At 43.5% G+C, this 23,634-nt stretch overlaps 1 long non-coding RNA gene and 4 other non-coding genes across 15 annotated transcripts; all 5 read right to left on the bottom strand.

Moving 5' to 3' along the window:
- Positions 1-1,292: 1,292 nt before the first annotated feature.
- Positions 1,293-23,248, bottom strand: LOC138567534 (uncharacterized). 11 transcript variants are annotated; one of them, XR_011302243.1, is made up of 10 exons: positions 23,161-23,182; positions 21,680-21,731; positions 19,772-19,836; positions 19,263-19,320; positions 18,941-19,003; positions 18,628-18,681; positions 10,263-10,332; positions 9,523-9,619; positions 5,114-5,215; positions 1,293-3,306 (listed from the first exon to the last, which is right to left on the bottom strand). It is a non-coding gene; the product is annotated as an uncharacterized lncRNA (long non-coding RNA). The 11 variants fall into 11 exon arrangements; XR_011302242.1 differs by lacking the exon at positions 23,161-23,182 and adding an exon at positions 22,753-22,864; XR_011302237.1 differs by lacking the exon at positions 5,114-5,215 and having other exon boundaries at positions 23,161-23,248.
- Positions 9,735-9,864, bottom strand: LOC138568134 (small nucleolar RNA SNORA31). The gene has a single exon (XR_011302506.1). It is a non-coding gene; the product is annotated as a small nucleolar RNA SNORA31 (small nucleolar RNA).
- On the bottom strand, positions 18,447-18,579 carry LOC138568143 (small nucleolar RNA SNORA9). Its single transcript, XR_011302515.1, has one exon. It is a non-coding gene; the product is annotated as a small nucleolar RNA SNORA9 (small nucleolar RNA).
- Positions 19,083-19,214, bottom strand: LOC138568142 (small nucleolar RNA SNORA9). Its single transcript, XR_011302514.1, has one exon. It is a non-coding gene; the product is annotated as a small nucleolar RNA SNORA9 (small nucleolar RNA).
- LOC138568145 (small nucleolar RNA SNORA9) lies at positions 19,913-20,047 on the bottom strand. Its single transcript, XR_011302516.1, has one exon. It is a non-coding gene; the product is annotated as a small nucleolar RNA SNORA9 (small nucleolar RNA).
- Positions 23,249-23,634: the final 386 nt, after the last annotated feature.

Below are 23,634 nucleotides of genomic sequence, written 5' to 3'. Positions count from 1 at the left end.
GGACTGAGACTGCCATACATTCCTTGCATTAGCGTAAGGGTCCGAGACCTTTTAGACACTAGGAGGGTCATTAAGAGTTGATGGTATTACCGCTAGGACACCAGCAAACAGTAAAAGCGTTAGTGCCCAACATTAAGAGGTCAGGCACCAGCGCCAAATCCCCATTTAAATGGCCCTAAAGGACAATTTGACGGTTGTGCCCTGGATGATGGTTGGCCAATAGGGGTCAGATTTACCTCCAAATGTACCAGTAAACTGTATTACTGGCACTTATTACTGGACCAGCAAACTTAATGACCCCCCCCCCCCCAAGCAGGTGGTCACTTGTTTGCTAGGCAGTTAGGCTAGGGAAAGGAGTAGCTTACCCCTCTTCATTTAATATAATGGCAAACCTAAAACTACACATTATAATTGGTCATTTATAATGCGTTTAATACCCAGATGTTTCCATGCACGGACCTGTGGACCGAACCCATTTTGCTCTGCATCTTGCTTCCAAGGTGAGAACGTTGCCCCTGAGCTATGCTCCCAAGACCTTGGGTTCATGTCACATTTGACCCCTCAATGGCGTGTAGGGGAGGACAGTTTTGAAGATATATGCTTGGATGTTACTTGTTTAGCGCACACACATAAAACACTCCTTACAATACTTCCCCTCCAAACCGCCCGCCCACCCCCCTTAGCTAGATACCCAATACCGAACAATTAGACAGATGTCGTATAGTAATTTTTAAAAACGGAAGGCATCGCTAAGATTTCTGCATCAGCCAGACCAAAAATAAACTCCCAACCAGTGCTCCAGATAAGATTTGGACATGGGATTGTACTCCCTAAATTGGGTGCAAAATTATTAAGCGAGTAAAAATGTAATTCTAAATCCCAATGACGAAGTGTTTTAACTAGAAAATAGATACTTGGTAGTTTCTTTACAGCTAGTTACTCATCCAGATTAAAGACACAGGTTTGCTTCTTCTGATCAGGCCGTTATAACCGTAGTTTCTTCCTGTGGTGTTACTGGTCCAAACATCCATGGAGCTCTGAGTGAAAGCACAAGGTATCGGTTTCCTGATTTTTTCGGGAGGGCTTATTCCTTTTTAGGCAGTAAAAGTGGACCATAGACCGCGTATCTGTGGGTCTGCTCTCAACCATTGATTTATATGTAGGCATTCACCCATTAGCAACACAATTATGCTGGCCAACGGGACAGCATTGACAGAAAAATGGACAACGGCGGCCAATGCAAACCAGTTAATTCATAAAACACGTATAATTTCAAATGCTGGAGTCAAAAGTATGGTTAATGTATTTGCATTTATTTAACACCAAATCACTTGACAAGGAAAACTTAGTACAAAACAATGCAAGTACAAAATTTCAGGTCAGTGGTTAGGCTTGGGAGAGAAAATATGGCTTTAGGACTAGTCTGGAAAATATGGTTAAGAGGAAGAGCGGAGGGCAAGAGGGAGCAAGTTCCAATGAAAAGAGGAGTACGGGAAATGAGCTAACATGAAGTCGCACAGGGAGGTTTAGGAACAAGTTGGAAAGTAGATTGTGAACCGTTAGGCGAGTAGAAGGCCATGAAGGGGTAGGTGAGTAGAAGGCCATGGAGACAAATGCAGGAGCAGATTAGGTTCTAAAGAGGTTGGTGTGATGGTTCAATAACGATGAGACTACTATGGCTGTTGGGCAAGTCTAAAATTTGCCATGACAAAGCACCCATGGCACATTTGAGTGTAAGAGCACTGCAATGACATGTATTCAAAATAGACCCCTAAAAATGGTACAAAATACCGTCAAGAGAATCCATTGGAATGCACCAAAGGTGAAACACTACAGCCTGGCATAAGCCATGCGATATCAAAGATGTATGCCGATCGTCAACTGCAGCCATGAAACGGCAAGCAAACAAAGCTTGCAGACCTTAATCCCAAGGGAAAACCTTATCAGTGCACAGAACATAAGAGACGCTTCAGTGATCAAATCTGATGTCCACGAGAACAATGCCCTTGTGACTTGTGATTGGACTACAAAACTAACCGGAATGTAGCATTGCATGTTATATCGTGGTGCAGATCCAGAAAGCCCTGATTAACAGTTTCCACATGTTTTGGGATAAAAATGGACATATAGTGTGGTGTCCAACTGGCCTATCTAGTAAGGAAAAGTTTAGATATTCTGCTTCTCGCAATAAAGATTATCCTAGCATTCAAAAACTCCAAAATGAAATGAAGTCACATGAAGATATGCACACACTCAAAGCCATGTTGCATGCATTAAGAGAGCAGTGTTTGTTTTAAGTAGATCTTACCATTAACGATGTGGAAAAAGCTTGTCGGAGTTCATAAACACACACAAATGTCATTAATGCAATGACTGGGGAGGAATCTATATGGCCATCACTCTGTCGTGGGGGCATACAAGGCAGGTAACAGCTTGCCAAGCAACCATGGACGCTCCCCGATGCGGGGGCAATTGCCATTTGCACTGCAGGGCTCTGCTTGTGGTGCATAGGAGAAACTGGCTCCACACATTGCACATGCCCAATCGCCCATGAGGAGCACAAAGCTCCAGTCCAGGAGTTTATTTTATATATTGGGTATTTACAATGCACCTCTACACAAGTGGTCTTACAGCGCATCAAGACAGGAACTGGGATGGGTGCACAATTTTTGAAAGCCTCATCCTATGTGCCGGGGGCTACATCAAGTATGCAAGTACAAGTGGGTAAAATGCAGTACATAGTAAGCCGAATCCACTAGGTTGATAAGCGGGCATGGTAGTTTAGGTGGAGGCCTGCGTGTAAGCAGGTGAAGTTATGAACAGCCTGAAAGAAAAATTAGATGTCCTGCAGCATTATAGCAGATGAATACCGCAAGGAAATGGCCAAGCAAGGGCAAATATTTCAACAATTGTCTGCAACCATGCTGACCCGCACTTTTAAGCAGGGCGGCAACAGGGGGTGTGGGGGTGCTCCCCGTTGCATCCCACAATCAAGATGGTGCCACCTGGGGAAAAGGGCCTTGGGTGGCTGGAAAACAGACAATACACTGTTCTCGCCTGCATTTCCAGCCACTTGCTTACCTGAGCACCCTTCCCCCTGGTGTCCCGCATTCTGCACTCTTAACTGGATCAGACGTTTAGCTCGAGGCTGGCTCATATTAGAACAGTATTGCTAGAGAAACGCCGTCTACAATGCAAGCTACACCTGCGAGTCCCACTCAGTGTCAGCATACATTAACTGCAGGTGAATTCAGATGGTCCTCAAGGAAGCACTATGGTTAGGGAAACTTGCAATAGAACATCCACCTATAGAAGAAAAGAGAAACATTTAATGAGCAGCCAACTTGGAGTTTCGTCCCAATTACAGACCATTTCAGTTAGTTATAATATATTCATGCCAGAGCCAAGTATTTCAGCAGCATTGCTCTACACCTAAACAATCCCTAGTGGAAAGTCCAACAAACTGATGAAGATTTGTATATAGAATGCTAGGCAATAGATTTTAAAAGCAAACACAGTCCACTTGTCTCACCCCAAAAATACTCAATAGGCAACAAATCATTCATATTGCTGTCTAATAATGCAGGGAGGATAATAACCCCATTAGAGAAATGAATAAGGACTTGCAACAACTAGGCTAACCTCAAATCAGCTGTTAGAGAATTCAACTTCCCTGAGGGAGCACCACATCCCTAACAAACTCAAGTGACATGGCAAGCGCCAAAAGGCCTATGGAGGCCCTGCTAGAAAGCTTGCATAACATCCCATGTGTTCTAGCAGGATTCAATCATCTGTCACCGTATTCGGGGGCAAGGGAGCATGCTTAAAGCACAGGTTAATGCAGATAGTAGCCTGAAAAAGCCTGCAGAGCATTTATGAGAAACCTCGACAGTTCAGCTAACCAGAAAAGCTCTGGAGGAGTGCAGCCATAATTACAAGGCCATCAATATACTAACACAGGTGCTGCCTAGTGTCGGGCTGAATCATGCTCAAGCCGTTCTCATCCCTAGAATCAACAGGTGGCGGCCACTCTGGGGTGCTGCACACTTCCTAAAGGAATGTAGCATGTAACAGGGGCAAGATGCTCAATACTGTGATGTATGGACCATATCACTGCCAATATGCATCTTATATGATCCTGTGAGAGAAAAACCTGATGGCTCAAAAAAGCTCAGTAGTAGAATAAGTCTTCCATGGATTAATAACCAGTCAGATATAAGCGAACAAGTCATACCTAATCTTGGGGAAGGGAAAGACTGATACAAGGCCAGGTCTCAAGCCAAAATGTTAGTTATGCGTTGTGCATTCACATAAGCATGTTTTTTTTTACCCCAATAGGATCGGCTATCAAATCCACCGTAGTCAAATTGCAATTGACCAAAGGTTTCATATTTCTGCCAAAAACCATGTTACTCTATCCTCAAATAATCATCGTAACACATTTAAAAAAAGGGCATACAAATATTTAAGGCTAATACTCACCACCGTCCTAACTTAAATTTAGCCCAAGCACAAAACTAATGGCATCTGTGGGGACCGAGTTTGGAATACGAAGAACAATACGCCATATTAAACTAGAAATTCCAAGACCCAGTGCTTGAGAAAATGCCACACATGGCGGCATCACTTTTGCCATGAAATACTTAAATATGTACATAAATTCATATCTTAACTAAATACGGGATATGAGGTTATCTGCCTTATGTTCATGTAAATGTTCTCCAGGTGACCCACTATGGGATATACCAAATGCCTCAAAAAATGTTTTAATGCATCCCAATTCACTTTCCATCTCATGTTTATGCATTTTTTGCTATGGTAATTTACAGAATGTTTATTTATATTTTTAAAAATGTAGACTCGCATAATCGTAAAAGCTGTAAACTCTCTGCAAACCAATGTCAGTTCTCACCATAGGCCAATCCATTTATACGCAACAAACCTAAGCAAAGAATTCACACGAGTTAAAAAGGCAGGGGTCTAAAATGCACCCCTACACCTTTAGGGGGTGGGTATTTCGAAGGAGAAATCGCTGCAAAAGATCATTGCACAACCTATTTGAACAAGTCCATGGGAATTAACCAACTTTCCAATTTATGCGATTGTGACTCACCAGCTCAAAAGCATACAAGTCGACTGCTGCCATATGAAATCATTTTCTCCCATACTAAATCTTGCCAACACTTCTGAAACCAGACTGGTGCCATGGAACTGCCTAAAACAAATACACTTTAAAATGATCAGTCCCGATCACCCAATCTTTCAGTTGCTGCATTAGACTTGCAAAGATATTCGGCATCCAATAGCAATTGGACCACAGGCTTGTTGCCCCCCCCCTCCCCATCTACAAATGGGAATTATATATGATTTATGCCAAGAAGTTTTTTCCAAATCAAAAGTGAGGGTTAGTGCAGCAGGTGTCAACAAATCCAGTTTCCCTAATGCAATGGGTCCAGAGGCGATCTGCTTCTGCCACAGCAGCGATTCCACTTGCCCTGCCTTTACTGCATTGACAATCTCCAAAGGTTTGTAATTTCTTTGGTTCGAAGGCAAAACAACATCACCTCTGCTTGTAACAAGCTAGCCTTTCATGCCTGCTCAGCTCATTTAAAACTATGCTTAACTTTTTTATACTCTATGGTCGTCGTCCCCGAACCCCCTTTACAGCCCTCATTTTCTCAAAGCTTAACTGGAAATATACATAGGGGTCTTTCTGAATCCATGTGTTCATATAACCTCCCAATCTCTTCCCAGTGTATTAGTGTCAGAACATTTGTTGAAGTTTAATGTGGTCAGTTTACACGCATAACTAAAGTTCAGTTGTCATGTCCCATTTTCTCCAATAACCTGGATATTGTTCCATGAAATTCTATTCAGCATGGCATTCAGAACAAAGTTAAGCCTATAAATATCTAAAAGGGGGAACTCCGGTTAAGTTCAAATGAAAACAGCACCATTACCTTATTTTTTCTACAGAAATTAATCAGTAAAAATTGCGTTGAAGAAGTCCCTCTATGCAAAGTGGGGCAACCAGAAAGGCCATCTATAGCACCATTTACTTCAAACCTACATTTAACACCATTGCTGGCGTTTAGCGAATTGAGTGAGATAAAAATAGATTTGGCTGCATTGCATCATCTTAAGTGTAGGCAAAACCAGCATATGGCCATCAAATCCATAAGGCTGCCATACATTTTCCACAGGGCATATGATCATGTACCAGTAAACCTTGACCATTAAGAAATGGGCATAATTACTCCCACTTTTAAACCATATTCCACAGCCAATAGACCTTGGTATATTCTTATTGCCAACAAACCCACAATCTACTCTACACATAAGAGAACCCCCCCCACCCACCCCTGTCCTATGGCTCGTCCCAAAGGATCTTTTGAGAGGCTTGAGAACATTGAATATCAATTCCCAAGCTGGGCTCTCCATCAACCATAGCTCACACGGTCTCAAATGTTCATCAATTAAGCCCCAAACGCAGCTCTTGTATTCCGTGAGCGTAGGTTCGAAGCAGCTAACACTAGTGTGGGTTCCTGCCTCCAAGCTCCTTTGGTCTTGGATAGTGAGCTCCTTATCCAGCCAATCTTGGACTTATTTCCTTTAATCATCTCTCCTCTTCCAAAAATCACTCCTTTGGTAACACCATTACCTAGAGACTTCAATGGCAATATGATCTGAACCCACCACATTAAGACTGCTAAAACTGGCATTAAAAGGGTGTGATAAAAATCGAAGTGTAGCCACTGCTTTCAGTACAAGCTCAACCAGACCTAGAATCAAAACTAACAATATCTACATGCTTACATTCATTCGGTGTCTATAAATTCCACCTTTTCTATACGCTTTGAAGTATTTTCTATTTGCACTCAAACGTAACATTTCTGAAAACAAAGAGCATGCCAGCACCTATCCGCTTTAAAAACTCAATTCAAAATGTATGAAGGATTAGCAACTATACCCACCCCAGAGGTTTTTTTTATCTTGTATTCCAATTTGTTCGCCCCCCCACCCAATTGAGTGCGATAGCTAGATCCCCTTCCAAGTGCCACAATACCAATAGGTGTTGCAGATCTTATTTGAATGGGATAATCTTCCTTCGTTACTGCAACCTGGAACAGTTTCTCGTACATATACATAGCTGAAATTAGTACAAGTAGAAGGCTTTGCCAATGAATACATTACTAAAGCAATTTGTGCCTCTGAACGTACCCGGCTGCGTTCCAGGCTTAAATTAGAAACGGGATCCTCATTGCTAGTCTCCCAGTGTGTTGCAGTAGTCTTCGCTTTATTCACAGAAAACAAATGGGCCAGTCTGCTCCATACATGTTGGCCCTAAGAGGCCAGTGAAGTGGCCATCTCATATGTATGAATAGTGACTCCACACCTGCCTCGGTTCACAGCTAAAGAGCCAGCATTATGCTCCCTTTCCCAAACTATGGGCTCATTGTGTGGAGGTGGTACTAATTTGACTGAATAGGATCAGGGCCCTGTGTTCGGGAGCCATTTGAGAGAAGCCAGTGATCAAAGCTGTACAAGTCTGCTTGCTCCTCTGAGCCATTTATCACAATCGTAGTCCCCCAAAACCCCACCCATCTCTAGCGTATTACTCATAGTATTACAAGAGTCTAGGGGGAGGGTGACAAGGATCGATTCAGTGTTTATCTATTTCATGTTGGTCTTTCTTTGCCAGCCAATAACGTGGTTTGTGAAGCCTTTTTACACCATGTCGTCATTACTGCCCCTACTGCAGAACACTTGGGGGCATTAAAAACGTACTGAGATACTGCACGTTGTAACATTAAATATGCAATTAAATATGCAGGGCAAGTCCGACCTCTATGTTGTATTATGTCCCTGAGATCAGTCTTATTGGTCAAGTTCTACAACTTACTCTGTTTCGAGCCTAACACACATTTTGTGCATTCTTCCTTCGGATTGGATATCCTCATATGACGTGGCTATCACGTAGTTGAGCGCAACCAAAGCAACCAGTGCGTTTGTATTGTTGCCTTCATTTATTACATTAACTGGAGTCGTAATTCCTTTTCTCGGGGCAGGATTGAAAGTTGAGGCATATGAAGTAATGCCAACACCACCAATATCCCCTTCAATGCCCGTATAAAATAGTAACATTTTCCACTTGGGTTCTCAATCCTTCAAGCGCCACCACCATTCTCTGCATCTCTGCTTCAGAAACTAAGTGCGGTGGCACGTCTGTCGTGGCCCTCTGCAAAGGCATTGGGGAACATGGTTTTACAAAGTATAGCCTGTCACTCGGAGACCAAACAACCCAGTCATACCATGAGAAAACTGCTTTAACAGTAGTGAACTAAAGAGGTATGCAGTTTCACATCGAAAGCAAAGGGTAGCATCTGTGAGATCAGGAGGATCAGATTAGAACAGTCTTTGCCGGGAACAAGCATTGGCAATGCCAACAGTTTTGGGGGTTACTGTAAGCACCAGAGTGCAAGGAGGCGAGTGCAACGTTTTAAAGGAGGATGCAATAAGGTTTGCAGTGGAATGACATGGGGAATTGAGCAACTGAGAAGTCATTGATCAGGGGTCGCTTAACAAGAGGAAATATGAGCGAGACAGGGGAGTATGAGAAAAAAAGTGAGGCAGAATGAGAGAAAAAGGGGAGAGTTGGAGAAGAGGGAATAAGGGGTTATTTCAGAGAGCCAGAGCCAGTCAGCGTACGGACCACTGCGCCAGGACCAACATCGGCCTACTGATAGGAGTCTCCAGGTTGCACAAATAGGCCTGGATTAAGGTGTGTGGGAGACCTTTTCAACATGTGAGCCATCCTTGCTTAGAGGGGAAATCAGTCTGGGGGCATAAATTATAGTGGAGACAAAAGCACAGCTGACGTCGATACGGGCAGATTATTGCGATACGGAGAGTGGGGAGCTGAAATACTAAATGACCACTGGAAAGCTATACATCCTTGGTCAGGTTTAAAAAGGCACCAAGGTGATTGCACGTCCAGGAGGGCTCCAAGCTTGTAGGAGAGTGCTGCAGAGCACATTTTAAGTCCCAGGATGAAAGGAATTGACTGGCTGGGGCCTTTCAGTGTTGGAAGTCCCTGATGCCGTCCCTGCACAAATGCTGCTATAGCGAACATACTTATTATGCAATCAGAAGATTCTGCTAGACTACCCTGCACATTACTTCAGTTTTAAATCATGCAGTGTTATTAACAAGTCGCTTTTCACATCATGGGCCACAGATCTAAAGCCAGCACTCTCCGCCCCAAGGCCCGGGAGACCACGAGCTGTTCACCCACTACCTACTACTGCTTTTCTAATTCCTCTCTCGGCTGCGTATTTGTGGCTACTTCAGCCCCAAATATCCCCCGTTCCGGCTGACCCCACACTGCACCCAGCAACAGCGCCTTGTCAGAACCGCGGACAATCGTATTCCCCACCCACTTTATTTTAGTGGTAACATCACTAATAAACACGAGCTAGTCCTCAAAAAGTAACAGATTTAGATGGCCACCAGTATACGTACTTTAGCTTTTTGTAGTTATGGAAAAATGACTGTGCAGCCCCCAGTCACGAACGGATTCACTTTTTCAGACTAGTTTTCTTCAAGTATGGCCTTGATCCTGCAAAAAAGTATGTCGATATAGTGTTCCAAGTTTACAATACTCTGTTAAATAACTGATGCACAGAAACTTTGAATAGCATGAAATAGTGGCCTCAATGAACAGTCCCTTTGGGGCATGTATTCCTTTATTCAATCGTTACTGTGATAAGTCTAGCAGCTCGAAAGCGCAAGGAAGTTAATTTTGCATCCTAGTGCAAACCAAAAAGCAACGGTAAATAGCTTCAGGTCTATCAATAGATGCAGTGCCGAAACATAGGGTATTGCTCGGGACCCATCGATCACTTAAAGCTCAGTCGAATACCCAGCGTTACCTTTAAAAGCTGTTACGGCGAAAATCGTCAACAAGCCATGTAAAATAAACGAGTGTATGGGCGCCATCCCACAAGAAATTCGAGCAGACGACCCGAGGCTGATCACTTCACTCTAGTAGTAACTATCTAGTTATAACGGCATGTTAGCGCCATGCATTAATTCCTGGCAACACAAGACTGCATGTGATATGTAGATAATGCTCACCAGACCATAACACATTCATGCTAAACTGCCACTTATGCTGTAATGTTGAGGGACTACTTTGTAAATCCACTTTGTGGTTCAATACTATATCGACACGGCTCAGTGTTGCGGTTCCACGCCCTTACCTTCCATGCACTCTGCAGATGCATTCCCACCGATAACTGCATAGACAACGCCGCTTTTTCTTAAAATAATCTGCATAAGAGGAAATAAGTAAATCACAATTGAGGAAATAGCGAAGGCGTTGACTGATTACAAGGTTAGCGTTACACATCCTTAAGTTAAAACCACCAAGAACAAAATATAGGTATGGGGTACATTTGAAAAGTTACGCAGCCCAGTTCAATGTTTTGGGGAGAGAAAAGGACTCTGGGAGTAAAGAGGAAATCTCAGAGAACAAGATGGATGTCCTCACCATCTCGCTAGAAGGGAGGCCTTCGTCTCGAAAGGAACTCTGCAAGTCAAAAGTCATGTGAAAAACTCCGTGGGAGAAAATACATTAACCAAGTCATATTTGATTACATTCGAGTTGGCATGACAAATGGAACGCTGTGGCATACAAAGACTGCTTTTCGGCAGCCCCTTACTGTAGCAGTGGTTTGGCAATATTGTACCGCCAGCAAAACCTACAAGGCTCAAGGTTGCTCTGAGGCATTTAGCTCACACCAACGGCTACCAGGAGCTTCTATTGGCTCTCCTATTCCAAAAGTGCATAATTGTTTATACACATTTCAAAGACAAATGTGTGGTTACATTTGTACAGCAAGTTAAGGACTGCGTCCCATGTGGAAGGTAGATTTGATATGGCATTTACAACGCACCTGTAAACAAGTGTTTCTAGGCACAACAAGACAAGGAGGAGGAGGAAACAAGGGAGGACAAAACAACGATCTTGCTAGACCTTGAGTCATTCAGATCACTTAAGTGGGGGGGAAGGAAGTGCAGACAGCAGGTGGCTCATAAGCACAGTGAGAAGGGGTTGTGGGAACAGACCCTTAAGTGCTGGTGGAGGCCAGCGGCAGTACGAGGGCAACTGGACTAGCAGGAGTCTGGGCCAGATTTCAGAGGGTATCCAGGTAGTGTGCAGAGCAGTCAGGTTCATCAGCAGGGGGGGAGGAAGAGAGAAAGCGAAAAGGAAGGTCTTGAGTTTCTGCCACAACCAGAGGTGGTTCTGCTCAAGTTTGAGAGAGGAAGGCCGTTCCAGAGGGAGGCCCCAACCGATGGAGAGAAGGCTAAAAACAATTGAATCTGAAGGCTGCCAAAAGCAATTGGCAGCAGTTATGAAAAGGAAATACAAAAATACTATTGCAAGAGTGCCAAGTCGTTCAGAAATTTAGGAGTTTCTCCTGCTACATTTGCGGTATGAACTCTGGTTTGACAAAAGCCACTTAAGAGCAGCCATGCTAAAGGTGGATTAAGTCTCACTAAATCAAGCATTGTCGTAAAGAGTCTTTTAATGCTGGCGGCAGTATAGGCCTTAAAACACAAACTATAAACGGAGCTGGCTTTTAGTCAACTCTTGAAACTAGGAGTCACCAACTTTAGGTGACTAAGTCATGGTGTGCTCTATGCATGTAGAGTTTGAGGGGCGAGTGGCTTCATGCTTGGCTAGTAACGTGCAAACTGAAACGTTTACCCGTCTTCACAAAAGGTTTGCCGGCTTAAGACAGTCTTGCTTGGTGTCAAATACGTTCATGAACGGAATACAGTTACAGGAACTGGCACACGCAACCCAAAAACATCGGTTCCAGCCAACACGATTACCTCAATTCTAACATTTAGTTTTTTGACGAACATTACATAACACAATTAACTTCCAAGTCCTATGAAATATTGATACTTTTGCATTTCACCAACCCCCCCCCCCCCCCCCCACGGGCCAATAAGAACGTTCCTTACGCCAAGTCAGATTTACATGATTGTCAGGATCGTGTGCATAAAGTAGGGTATGGCACAAGTTAACTCGTTCTTGCCCACAAGCATCAGAAACCACCACTCCAGCATATTGCCACTTAGGGGGACAAAGACATTCCATAATTAGGTGCTTAATTGTTTCAACTGAGACATGACAATCTGCATAAGTTGTTAGAGATGTGTCATGTTTTAAAAACATTTCCTTGGGGTTTTATACAAATTCAATCTTAGTCTCAGGAACTAGTCTGTTATACAGCAATATCCAACTAAATTTCCATTGCGCCAACTGATCCATTCCGCATGTAGCAGTTCCAAGGTAAAGTGACCATGATTATTAATTGTTGTTTGAATCCAATTCCACCATTTCAACTTTTTCTTGCAGCTTGAGGGTTTAAAAAGGACAGTATCCATATCAACATCTGCGTAGTTCAAAATGTACCCACCCAGATCTTTAGGATCCCAGTGTAAGATGACTCATTAGACAGAGCCAAATAACCATATGGGGGAGGTGGTGGGGGTCACCAAATTAGATTAGTGCATTTACCTTAACGCGGCTACTGATTTCCACAGCACAGTCCCATAAAGAGATTCCAGGCATAGTTTGTGTTGAATGGCTGTCATTGGGACATTAGAAGGCAATTTAAGAATTCTGCGCCAGAAAAAAACCTTCTAGATAGTTTGACTTGTATTCCAACCAGCTTCACTTCCAAAAAGGTAATTGTTAGAACTACCTTTTGCAGATAGAACAGCAACACAGGTTTTAAGGTAAACTTCCCATACGCCATGTGCAGTTTTAGACCTCGTAATGACATATTGCGCATACGAAAAATCAAGTCTCGAGTCCATTCCCATTCACGTATGGACTAAACAGAACTACAAGATGGCGCACACTGCATACAGACCCCAGTTGTTCACCAGCCACTTTCCATCTGAGATTCCTGTCTTTTTCCAGATTGAGGGCCAAAGCCCACTATCTGATTTTTGTAACATTATCACAAGGTCATTTAGCTGGAGATAGACTTGAAGGTCTGACAAGAATTTGCAGCCTGATCTGGTTTGTGTCCAACAACACCAGGTCGTCTGCATAAATGGCCCAACTAATTTGCTGCCCGTTTATTCGAGGCAGGAAAGATGTTGTCCGTCTCAAGGGAATCGGTAATGAATAATTTGAAATGTAGTGCCGCTAAAGGGCAGCCCTGTTTTCCACGCTTTTTTGTTAGAATTACATCTGCAAGATCTGTTTGCATCGAGCTAAACGCTTATCGAGTTCTTTAAGTGCAAAGCCATCAGAATGTAGTGCCGCTAAAGGGCAGCCCTGTTTTCCACGCTTTTTTGTTAGAATTACATCTGCAAGATCTGTTTGCATCGAGCTAAACGCTTATCGAGTTCTTTAAGTGCAAGGCCATCGGTGGATGAAGGAGGTTGAGCTTCCGCCACAGCAAGCCTCTGTTTATACTATCAAAAGCTTGCCTCAGATCTATGAATGCAAGGAATAGCTTTTTCGCCCCTTTTAGTGCTTCTAATCTTCAGTATATTCAAGTTCAATTCAATGCAGACTCACCTTGTGAATCCTGTTTGGAAGGAATCAAGAATTCCAGCGCCAGTTGCCCAATCAGACAATTTCCTCTTAAGAAAATTAAAAATGTTGCAGATTTATCAAGAAGGGCAATCGAGCGATAGTTGGAGGGATCGTCTCGATTGCCTGACCCAGTAAGTCCTTTTGTAATTGAAATCCTTCCATGAAAAGTGACCAATGGGTTTTATTAAATTTTACCATGATGCGAGGCCAGCTGGCCCAGCGGCGCTTGAATTTGTCAATTTTTGAATTGCCGAAAGAATCAGCAGATGACTCACGTACATCCCATCTTGTCGAGCTCTCGAATTCATTTGGTGTTACTGTGGGTGGACTGAAAAACCTGTGAAGTGCATTATCTATTTTGACTCAATTTGCCATCATAGCATTTTGGTTTAACAAACCCTTATTTAACATCTCCCAGATGTGTCTTGTATTATGTTTGGCTATAATGCTCAGGATCACTTTTGCTCTTTCTTGGTCCCGACTTTGACTGAATGATTCAGCTAGTTTTATTTCTGGCGCGTTTTCCCTATGGCCCAAGTACATTGACAGACAGATTTTTTAATTTTTTTTTTTAGAGTGTTCTTGATGCAGAATTTGCATCACTAACCTTCTCACTAAACTGATATTGTTTGCCAAGTGATCTTTCCACAACATTTCCCAGTCTTAAAATTGTGCTAGAAACGGAGCATAATTTACTCGATTTGACAAGGGGTATACCTTTGTAGAAGATATTCAATTAGGTTGGTAATTTGTTAATTCGTGATATGGTTCCGCCTCGATTAATTGCTATGTCACCAGCATATCTTATGTTTTGGAAGAATGTCCAACGGTCATGTTCTATGTTAGCATGAGAGCGTCATCATCACCATTTGTTTGTTTTAAGGTTGTCAACTGATTTTTGGACAGAAAATTATTTGAAGACCACATGCAATCCAGGGTTTTAGGTGTTCAACTCCGGTGACATGTGTAGGCTGGAGGAATGTCGCCTCTGGTTTGGCCATTTAACATTGAGCAATTCCTGGTTTTTAAGTTCAGACTACCAATGTTGGCCTCGGTTTGACTTCGATGTTAAAATGGTCCACATCGCAGACTAACCGTTTCCTGTATTTGTCAAACCAGGAAAATTTCAGGTCGCCACAAATGATGACAATGAGGTGGTTATATTTGATCATGCAGTCGTTGATTGTGGTCACAGAATTTTATACTTACCAGATGATATGTGTTTACTATGAGTATTTGTTTACTCACACTGAAGACTGGCAATGTATATTGTAATGTTATTGCTTGTACAAATAAGTTTGGATTGTCTACTTAATCACCTTACAACCATTGACAATCTTTATCATTAAGTACGTCCCATACCATTTTCTTCGCTGCATTTTAACAAAGTTCCTTTTACATTATCCATATATCAATTAACAAGTCATGTACCTGCATTAACATTTTAGTATGCTCCCGACTACCAACTAGAATACCCCACAAAAAAAAAATAAACCACCACGGAGAGGGAGGAAAAACCATGCAAGATCTTGTAAACCAGGGTAGTTCGCTCCAGAAATGTTTAAAGAGATAATCCATATATATTTAATTCCACAAAACGTCTAGGTCAACTTCTCTGCAAATGATGCTCACATTCGGGATCATATCACTAGGAGGCATCCATTTTGTGAAATGAACAAGCCTCCCGTGTTTCATGTTAAACTATGCTCTTGCAGCAGTAATCAAGCAAAAGCACCATACTGTAAGAGTTTGCTTATTGCTGCCAGAGCGCAGGCTCCAGCTGGAGGCTACACAGCCTGCCTTTCTTGTCCCTGTGCTCCTAGGAGTATTGCCCCACACCCCTTAATTTCTATATATAGCATTAGTATTAGAGTTCATGAATATACAATTACTGCATAGTATTCTTAATGGCTGCTACTAGTTTTAATTTTCCTGGGCTGGCCCCGGAAACTTACAGAAGTACCAGCAATTATGAATTACACACTTAGTGCAGCATAGTAGTCATAGTTTTCCGGGCTCCCCTGGCTTGGTGTGGGGAGGGCGCGAAGGGAAGAGACTAAAAAGCAAGTACTGGCAATTGTAACTACTACGCTGGCAGGCTGTAGCCTTCCAGCATTCTCTGCCCTCTGGTAGCAATAAGCAAACCCTCCCAGTAAGGGGCTTTTTCCTCGATTACTGCTGCAAGGGCAGAGTTTAACACAAGAGGCTCGTTCATTTCACAAAATGGATGCCTCCTAGTCAGGACTAGCATAATTTGCAGCCACATTGACAGCCTTACCCTCACCTACTTGCCTATCCCAAAAAGTGGTGGTCTGATAATTAGCAAGGACACCATCAGCCCCCACCCGCCTTGGGCTTCTCTGCCCTTGTTTGCACAGCTACTCCACACGCCAGGCACCCCAAACATTCCCTCCCATTTTTTGTAACCAGCTAGTGTCACTGCCTTAACAATGGGTGACCTGTCCACTCAGCTTTGACTCCACTAGTAAACCTACATAAACGTCCCACCTGGACCAGTATACCAACACCCAAGCAAGCTTGCCCAATATGTTTAGCTTCTCTTCCACCCTGTTCTGCGCTCACTATATGAACCACCTCCCTCTCCCCCACCCTATGCTCACCAAAATGAGTTGGAGCCATATAGTGAAGCTTGCATTTACATAAAGTCTTATCCAACTTTTCTCCACTTGCTCACATCATTGAGCTCATCAGGGATTAAATGGTGCATGGTCCACCCACTTTAATGATCCATCACCCCCTCATCCCTGCACTGTAAACCATGCCCTCCTCAGCCATCCAGCTGACAATTATACACCAGCAAACGGCAGGCTCAAAACTATATCGCATACAAAGACTGAAAACCACCTTAAATGCAGCCAAAGCTACTCAGTCCAAGTCCCCCTCTCCACTCAGCCACCAATGCAACGCCCATGGACTTCCCCCACGAGTTTTCCCCCTGGTCTCAGATGGCTCGCAACCTTGGTATTTTAACTGAATGCGCTCTAGTGACCATTTCGTTGAACAAAACTTTAAAGCTAGCTAGGCTTAAACTATTGGCTAGCAATGGAAGGAGCATCTCCAATCCCTCCCTCTTCCAACCAAACTAAACACCCACGTCTCTTGTGCTTTCAGCCCTCAGGCAAGTGCTGTTGGAGGGCAGGGGAGAAGCCCAGGCTAAGTGCTAGTGCCGGCAACTCCTAAAGTTGGATGCAGAGGTGCCAAGCAGGGGTCCACAACGGCAGTGCAGTGGGGGTGACGTTCACAAGGTCAGACCACCAGTCACAGCAGAGTGATTAGCAGGGAAAGCGGTAAGGAGGTAGTTTCTCGAACTTGAGGCGATCCGGCTCAAGTCTAAGAGGGGCAGGGAGGCTGTTGTAAGGCACCAGCCAAAGAGAGCTGCCCCCCACTCTGCTTGGAGAAGCAATTGACCAAAGAGGGCTCCATCATGCAAGTATTTAGAAAGGGGAAGTTAGAGATTGCATGGTCGCAGGCCCTAGATGGCCCTGTGGATGATGCAGAGGGTCTTCTTTGATGCCACTGGGAGTCAGGAGAGATTTTCGGGCTGAGAGATATGGTCCCTAAGCTTGAGGCCAAGGCTAAGTCTTGTAGGGGGCGTAGGGAGGAAAGATTGAAAGAGGGTGTTGCAGTAGTCCAAACTGGAGAGGACCAGAGCTCTGGTGACATTGAGCTTCTGGGGAAAGGAAGAATGCCTCTGGCGGCATAGCTGAAGTGGGACATTCACAAACAGTCCTCCACACATTCAGATTACACAAGGACCACACTGCAACTTTTGGGGAAAAAGTGTGATGTGTAACTCCTATGCAGCTTACATGTAGGGCTAGTTCCACTGTTCAGTAGTGTTTCATGCTTCTTTCTGCAACCCAATTCACGAGGCAACTAGTGTTTGCCGCAAAATAATTTATATCGTGGATACGCGTTGTGCAAAAGTGAAAAGCTAACTATTTCTTCATGCAGTCCACACCTGCTCTGTCCTCCCAATTACAAAAAGGCATCGTCGTTTCGAAGGACAGCCTCCACTCTTACTGGAGAAATTGCACCACTGTTTCACAAATACAAGCAAGTTCTGCACACACGAAAAGAGCAACTTTATCCAAGTAAGACTATTTGCATTGTACTCTAATGTAGGATGCCAACACCCAAAGAAACATGGAAAAGGCTTCCATGTCAGAGCAGCAAAATGCCACTAAAAGCCATTAACACAATAAATTAGGATTGCAAAGACGCTTCTCCAATGGGCCAAATCATGCCCGGAAACGTGCAGCGTTACTAGCAAGTGATTAAATGCCAAGTCCCTAAACCCTTTCATGGAGTCTGGTTTTGGTAAACAGTTGCTTCAAGATGCTACCTACCAAACATCCAATTAAGACATCTTCCGCGCAAATAGTGCTTAAGTGGCAAACTGCCCTGCACATTCAGTAAACCAAGTCAGGTGCACTACTTTGTAGACAGCCTTGGTTTTAAATTACCTGGCAAACGATACACTGGTGTCTAAAATGTGCACAGAACATTTTGATGGCCCAGTCATTATGGTGCTTGGTTGGGGCGTTATTATACTAATCCTTTGAAGTTTCTTGGTCAACACAAAGGGTACGGTACATTGTTAATGAAATCAAATTGAGTGCAATAAATTATAAATTATATATATATATATAAATATATTATAAATTGAGTGCTTATAGCTTCTATATGCTGCATAATTTTCGAACATATGCCTGCAGCGACTTCATGTAGTTAAGACAGCACAGCACTGGGTGCAGAGCATAATATTCCCAACATGCAACTCGCTCTCCAGAACAGGTGTGTGAGAAATCTATAACTTCCTCGTGGACAGGCACAAGGAGGCCTCAAACCATCTCATTATTCTCTTGCAAGCTCTGCAGGAACGTGCAAGGCTATGAAAGAGCCCTGCCATGCTGGGAAGCTTGCCAATACTATACAAAACAAAGCACTGAAACGTAGAGAAGAAAAGTTCTCACTTTTAGTTTAAGGAACTGCAGGAGCTCTGCTTCACTGGATTCCAAAGATTAAACCTAAAAAGATAAAGTAGAGGTTCAGACCTTCTAGTGCCGCATGTATAAAACACCAAATAGAAAATCATGTCTGAACATTTTATAACCGCCCCCTCGAGAAGCAGGAGGCAGCCTCAAACCAGCTCAATTTTTCTCTTGTAATCTCTGCAGGAATGTACCGTGCTATGGAGGAGCCTGGCCAAGCTGGAAGGCTTGTGAATACTGCTAAGTGGAGGGGGTAATAGTTTTTTCCGAATGTATCACTGCAGTGCCATTTTACCTTTAGGGTGAAGTGTGGCAGGAACTCCACAACAGCGTCCAGGGAGCTTCAGTTGGGTGCACCCTGTAATAAGGAACAAAACATAGCTTTTGTAGATTGATAACATGCAGATGTTGCAGTATAGCCAGTTACTAGTATAAAGACATGTCCGAGAAATCTATAACCTCCCCGTGGTAGAGCAAGAGGAGGCCTCAAACCATCTCTGTTGATCTTGCAGGCACTGCAGGAATGTACCGGGCTATGGAAGAGCCCAACCAAGCTGGAAGGCCTGCACATATCTGGGTAAATGGGGAATACGAGGAAATAACCAATGACAAGTTACCTGGTTTGGTGGTATGCCATGGGGACATCACTTCAGTTTCCAGGAATTTCAAGGTCTGCTTTGATAGAAGAAAACACAAATTATGTATATGGAACAGGTGCAGCACTTCACATTAAACTCACGGCAAGGTAATGAATGGGAAATCCCCAAACACATTTAAGAGCCGTTTTCAGGCCTCGCCCGAATGGGTTGCCAGCAGAGATACGAAGGGGCAAAGAACCTGATCGCCATAAAAAGGTTAACGTCGACTGCGGCTCTATTTTTTCTAATTTCATTGTTTACATTCAATGGCTAACAAGGGTTTATAAAGCAATCTCGATACATGTTTCACAGGGTCAGCACCCATAGCAATCGAACTCCCATCTTGAAAAAAAAAAAGATCTGATGCCTGCGTCTCTTACAACAGCCAACAGATCAGCGCTGCATCTACATTCACAAGCAGCCAATATCCCATTTGTGTGGCGCTTATCGTAGACATGGTGCTAGATTAAGACCATTTTCCATTTTACCTTGTTTAATGCGAGGCATTGTAAGGACTCTGCTTCTCTGGCCAAGTAAGCACACGTTAAACACCCTAAGAAAAAGAAGATGCAGTTACTTTATATGCACAATGTTATATTCATCATATTATACTTGCTGTTATGCTTAAAATGTGTCAGAGAAATATATAACCTCCCCTTAGAAGAGCCGGAGGAGGCCTCAAACCATCTCATTGATGATCTTGCAAGCTCTGCAGGAATGCAGTGGGCTATGGGGAGAGCCCAGTCATGCTGGAAGGCTTGCATGTTAAAGCACTTAAAAATGGTTTGGTTATTAACAAAGAAAAAACCCAATTAATGGTATTCTCGACAAAAAAAAACTGCCAGACCCAAGCTAGTCATCCAGGGGACTGAGATAAAATACCCCCCCTCATAAATATCTGGGTGTGGAGGTAGATGTCACAGGAGAATATACTAAGTGCATACAAGCTCGAATCACCAAAGCTGCACAATTAACTGCATTAATCCATCGTTTTGCAACAAAAAATTGTGGCTATACTATGTGGGGCGTGCGTCAGCTCCATCTGCAGATTTTGGTCCCTATGGTCACATTTGGATTGGAGGCACTACTACACACCAACTTAAGTTGGCTCCAAGTCATTGAGGGTACATTTTGGAGGCGGATACTGGGTCTCCCCCAATGCATCCCTATGGCGATACTGAGACTGGAACTGGGGCGAACCTCCCTTAAAGCTACCGTACTTAAAAAAAAGAGCTGAGATCTATTCTAAGATGACTAATCAACCATCGAACCTCTTACTAAGATCACTGCTACAAGAAATCTCTAGGGAGGCGACTCACTATCAGCTGAAAACCCATATGGAAAACCTGTATAAGGAGATTGGCTGGATTCCAGCATTAAGGGCTGTAAGTGACGCGAAGAAGGCTCTTTCCAAACGAATATATCTATGGGACTGGCTCGAGAACTGTGACCATCTGAGCAAACTTACGAAGTATCAATTTATACAATACAGACTTTACATTTATCTGAAACCACAGCTGTACTTCAATCTGAGTCCCTCTGGTAAATTAAGACGCTTCCTTCTTCTGCTGCGTCTCGACTGCTTACCGGTACTGGCAAATAAATGGATAGACAAGTCATCTACCCTCGCAGGAAAGACACTGTTGAATCTGCAAGAACTCCTCCATTAATGAAACAGCTATACACCTCTTAACTTGCCCAGCCATGCTTAAAACCTATGAACTATGCTATGGGGAAGTGGTCCATAATTTGGAGCACATAAAAGAACCATGGTTCTGGTATCACAGCCTGAACTCGACTTCCATAAAAACCCACATAGCTATATATAGCATATGGCTGAATATTGAGAAGTCTCTTGCTATTACCATCTAGCGTATCCAACACCTCTACTCACAGAACACTGGGTTGGCAGATTATGCCCTCCTTCCTATGATCTGAAGAGTTCATTATCATCCTTTAGGGCATGATACTGAACCTATGAAAACATAATTTATCTGCGGACCTTTTGATTTGGGGAAGGGAAGGATTCAGATCCCAGAGGGAATAAACACATTGAATTGCATGTATGTGATCGTATAGGATTATCAAGGTCTCCTAATGCTTTTCTTTTGTTCTGTTTTTTCCTTTTGGATAATCTACTTTTTGGAAATCGCATATTAAGAACTGCAAGCTTTTAAGAGAGGTCTTTACCTTCCCAACCTAGTCTGATGCTTTTTAAATTTCTTCCTAATTGTATTATTAATACATTATTTTATCCTTCTCTCTCATTTTATTGTCTATGTGTAAAGTTTATATTTAAACTGTCTCACATTATTAAATAAATCAAATTAAAGCATGTGGGGGTGAGAAATGAAACAAGGCAACGACACAAGTTGACATCAATTGATTGACATTACCTTTAGTAGTAGGCATCATAAGAGATGGTTTCAACGTCAAGGGAACTTAGACCTACAGGAAGGAGGAAAGGTGATAATTAAACCGCAGGCTAGTACAGGAAACATCACTTACCCACTGCAAATAGGAGACAACCACCCACCGTGTATGCACAGCTAGGAACAGACTTTTTAGCCCAGCTGATTCAGAGAAAACGTGTTGTCGCCTGGCCACATCACTGTCCACTGCAATGAAAGCACTACCTACTGCTGCCCATGGAATTATTAATTCAATGAGGATGCTCTCCTTACACCACTGTACTGTACCAAAAAGTGATAGTAATCCTCCAACACTCACAGTACTTACAAGAATTAGCTACTTTGCCTGTGAAAAGCAGATAGTGTTAAGCCCCCCTCCTTCAGACAATTTTAGCTGAAATATGGCAAGTTCTCCGTATGGCATCCCCAGCAACATTTACATTAAAGCAGTGTGGTGTTCAGGAACATAATCCTGAAACTCCAGCGCGTTAACGTAGTTACCAAATGTATTGTAAGGTAATGCCACATGAGGATATTGCTCATTAATAAATGCTAAAAATGTAAAATATTAGTCAATATGCTGGTTTGCAACTCAATCAGGAGTGGGAGCTCCGTTACCACCAGCTTTTTCAGTTGCAGCCAAACTCAAAGACGCCATTTGAGCAATCACAAAAGGGGAGCAGTCTCGCTGTGGCCGTTCTATAAGAGTCTCAGGTCAGACGAGACAGCCGGAGAAAAGTCACTGCAAGACGGCGTGTCTCATTTAGAAAGTTTGGCTCCTCCACTTGAAACAATATATTATTTTTAAGTGCTCCGACGGACCACGCTCGCGATTCAATGGAAAATGAGGGCAGCGTGGTGAAGGTTAAGACCGCTGCACAAGATACATTCGGGAACAACGAAACGCAACAAACATCCAACGTCCATCCAAGGCCACGTTGGTAAACCACTTATGGAAGTGACCACGCTGTTGAGACATCGTCTCCTTTTCGACTGGGGCGCACAAGACGATCCACGCTTAAGGGCCAATTAGTGAACCACTCAAGACCGACACGCACCCCTTCCTCCCAGAATAGCTTTCTACCGATTAAGCGGTAAAACACCGCACTACTACGCCCGCCATATTCAGATTGACCGTACTTGTGAAGCCTCCCCTTTCAGTCACGTGCTTAACGGTCGCCGTCCCACAGCCCTTTCCATCATGTGTCGACTCGAGACCCTCGAATACAGGAATTGCCCCTAGACCCCCGCCCCCCTCGCAGACATGTACGCCCAAAGCTTCTAAAACACGACAACCCCGCTTTCAAACCGTTGAGTCATGGGGCAGTGGTCTGTGCACCCAGCTCTTGATGTAAAACACGCACAGCAACCGTCGCGTTTCAGAATCCCCCAACACCAAACTAATGTTCTTTAAAACTCACTCTCCCGCTGTTTTAAAGATGGAGGAACAATAACTAGAGTCTTACCGATACCAAGCCGCTATGCAAATGACGGAAAAAAAAAGTCATCGTTTTAAGGCAGTTCAAATCTGCCGTCATAATGGGCGGTACTTGCCGTTACGAATCCTACTGGATGATGCAACAGAGTGAAACGTCTAGCGTCAGCTTAAGCAGGCACGCGGCGTAGACACAGAAAACGGCGACGTGCACGGAGTTCTACCAAGGTCCAAGAAAGAACTAGAGGGCCAACATTTCATCAGAAGCTGCGTCCGGCCTGGACGCCATATTGGTGGAAAAAACACGTCACTTTCCAGTGTTTCCTATGGCAACTTCCCATCAGCATAGCGCCTATGTCGGTTGATAGGAAAAAGCCTTCTCACACTGAGAAGGCTAGTTCCCATTACAGAAATTGCCCTTTTTGCGCCTCTAGTGGCCAAGTCCTGCATAATAATGGGAACTAGCCTACTCACACTGAGAAGGCTAGTTCCCATTATAGAAAAT

Source organism: Ambystoma mexicanum, chromosome 2p (genome assembly GCF_040938575.1).
Source record: "Ambystoma mexicanum isolate Mex_15411 chromosome 2p, UKY_AmexF1_1, whole genome shotgun sequence".
Classification (NCBI taxonomy): domain Eukaryota; kingdom Metazoa; phylum Chordata; class Amphibia; order Caudata; family Ambystomatidae; genus Ambystoma; species Ambystoma mexicanum.
Note: the sequence above shows the minus strand (reverse complement) of the source record. Positions and strands in the feature narration are given on the sequence as shown.